The sequence below is a fragment of the Porites lutea genome, chromosome 7 (genome assembly GCF_958299795.1).
Source record: "Porites lutea chromosome 7, jaPorLute2.1, whole genome shotgun sequence".
In the NCBI taxonomy this organism is placed as follows: Eukaryota; Metazoa; Cnidaria; class Anthozoa; order Scleractinia; family Poritidae; genus Porites; species Porites lutea.
In genome coordinates this window covers 5,357,204-5,360,572 of record NC_133207.1, presented here as the reverse complement: position 1 = coordinate 5,360,572, position 3,369 = coordinate 5,357,204, and positions in this window count along the sequence as shown.

Below are 3,369 nucleotides of genomic sequence, written 5' to 3'. Positions count from 1 at the left end.
ACGTCACCAATGACCCTGCTTAGCATTCATCTGTGAAAGTAATATCTTAAATGACGAGAAAATAGAGGATCGATGTCTATTTATATACGTGCAACTTTCCTCGACTTATCTGTACTGAGTTTAACTGAGCTTTGCCGATTATCACTTATCAAAGCAGGATGAACATTCATCGTTTAAACCTTTTCGTGTGTGGTCAAATTGCGGTAATAGGAAGTTTAAGATACTGAACGGGATGGCAATAAAAATATTTCTTATGGTCTGTACTGTCGCAATTTGTAATAATCATTGCACTTTGTAATACCTGTCGCAATTTGTAATAAATTCATCGCACTTTGTAATACCTGTCGGGGGCGGGGCATACTCCCTCATATGGCCAATCTGGACAGAGCATTGTCCGTGTACAAAATCTAGACACACTAGACACAAAGGGAGAGAACGGAGGAGAAAGGAGTATCATTCCATCTTAAAAAAATTTCTTTCTTTGGGGCCCTCTAAGGCAAATACCGTGGGGATAGTAAAAAATTCTCCTTCCCCGCGTACACCACGTAAGACCTTGCAATTCTTCCGAGAGTGCTCAGGAGTACTTTTTACCACAAAATGGAAAGGATAATAAACCAAATCATCCATTACTACTTGAGTTACGCTATCTAAGGACAAAGACACAAAACCAACAAGGCAAAAAATGATACCCTATTTAAGTTCGAGATCTTCAGAGGTACTTACCTACCTAGCCCATATATGGGATTCCCCCCCCCCCCCCCCCCTTAAGACTTCACGTGTCACGAGGCAAGCAAACTGAACATGGATTTGGACGACGAATGCCGGGTTATTCACGAATTTTCTGTTGTTAAATGTTGCTTTTGTTATTTAATTATTTTGAATTCAAATATATGAAATGATTCATATCCTCAGTTTTGGTGACATGTCGCAGGAAGTTTCATGTCTTTCATAAAAAAAGCGATTCTCGTTGGTCACGTGATTAATCAAGGCAGGAAAATTTATAACGGAAGACATGCATGTTTGACCAAAGAAAATAATTCGTTTATAACAAAGTGTGATGGAATTATTACAAATTGCGACAGCTTAGTTTATTACAAAGTGCGATGGACAGTTATTACAAATTGCGACAGCTTTTTTATTACAAAGTGCGGCACGGTTTATTTCAAATTGTGACAGGTATTACAAAGTGCGATGATTATTACAAATTGCGACAGTACATGGTCGCGTTTTCTTTAACATTATCGCGATTTTCCCCAACAACTTAACCACTCGCTAGCCTGTGTACCGCCCCTCCCGGCCGCCCGCGTGCTTAGGTTTTGCGTGTAGTAACTTTGCAAAGAAAAATAAGAGACTGCTCTCAGTCTAAAAAGTGGTACAAAACTTGTGCCCCAGAAAAAAAAAATCATGCAGACATTGGTCTTATGAAAAAAATTCATGCATTGAAAAATTTTCACCCGCTCTCCGTTTATTTCTAATGGTCCGTCCCTTAGGCCCGGTTCAGACGCCGCTCCAGGCATGTGCAGAACCTAACCACAAGTAGCCCAAGCTCGAAATATGAGTATCGGCGAACACCGGCAATCTGCATCTGCATCTAGTTAGTTACTCTTCAACGTTTTACACATGAAGAAGAGTTTTGTTTAGTTAAGGTAAAAAAAAAAACACTGCAAAAACTGTGTACGATCAATCTTGCTGTCCTTGCTCAACGTCGGATCCAAAAAGATCGTGATCAGTCAAAATAGATCAAATTGAAAACGTTACAGTCAAGAAGACTCTTGCAGGGACTGATCAAACAACGTGGAATAGATGTAAATTGCGATATTTCGACTGGCCAATACCAGTCTTCATCAGGTTTATTGAGATATCACGAATTTAAAGAAATATATAGAGGGGATATTACACGGTGGCGCGAAGATATGAATTTTATTTTCGAGTGGCAAAACAAAGCGAGTGAGTAAAAGATTGTTTTTGCCACGAGAAAATAAAATTCACATCTTCAAGCCGCCGAGTAATGTTCTTTTTATTATATAGACAAAAAGACATCGATAAAATAATAGAGGGAAATGACCGAAATTACGTCATCGATAAACTCACTAGTGAGATTATGGAAAATAAACCACTCGGGTCCCGGATGTAGTTTTTATGAATTTTACGAGTGGTATATTTTTCAGTAAAACACTCGTGTCTATATAATAAATGAAGTAAAATAATGACCGGCAATTACATAATATGACGTGGTATGGTGTGGCTACTTAAAAAGACAAGATAACAAAAAAATAAAAGATACACTATAATTCTTTCAGGAAAGCAGGTGAAGCCCACCTTATCCATAAAGCTAAGTCAATTGAACCTCTGGGCATCAATAAACGTGATGAACTGTAATTATATATAGTATATCTTCTATTTTTTTGTTATGTTGTCTTTTAAAGAAGCCATACCTTGTATAATTTCCGGTCATTATTTTACTTCATATATATTTCTGTAAATTCGTGATATCTCAATAAACCTGATGAAGACTGGTATTGGCCAGTCCAAATATCGCAACTTAACTCTATTCGACGTTGTTTGATCAGTCCCTGCAAAAGTTTTCTTGACTGTACCGTTTTCAACAGTTATGTAATGTTAGCAATGTTGCGTAACATTCGAAATATAAGGATTTGTAAGGGGAAAAAACATATCGTTTCCATAACATACGAAGATGAAAGGATTTCAATAACAAAAAAAAGAACAGCTAACCTTACATAAAATGTGTGTTACGTTTCTCCTGTGTGGTCCATGGGCCGATTTTTGGCCGTTTTATGGGTTGTACTGTAAACGGTTTTCTCTCTCTTTATATAAGAGGGAAAACCATGGACCACACAGGAGGTAGGTAGGTTACTGAAACGATAGGTTTTTCTCCCATACAAATCCTTATATTTCGAATGTTATGAAACAATGCCGATGTTCGCCGATGCTTTAAGTACGGCAAAAGAGCGGCGTCTTAATCAATTTGGCACGGCAGTTTTAGTGAGTTTGGTGCGACAAAGGCGTTAAGTTCGACAAAGACTGTCGAACGTTAATCGACCTTAACGTAGGCTCGACACGCGGTGCGCCTTCTGAATCAGACGTCGGTAAATAAATCCCGTCTTTAAGGCTTTTTGCTTAATAGTATTGTTCGTCTCTCTTTGTCAGACAATGTGTGTTTATATGGGTAATCTTAGCAGCACTGGCAGGACGCTTAATAAGTGTCATTTATCTGTGCCCGGCACGCTGGTTTGAAAACAAATCTTCGCGAGGAGCCCAAACGTGCTCTACTACACTACCTGCACAAAATTAACTTCAGTAAGATGAAAAAAAAAAGAAACAAACAAAAACAACGTCTGTTTTACAAAG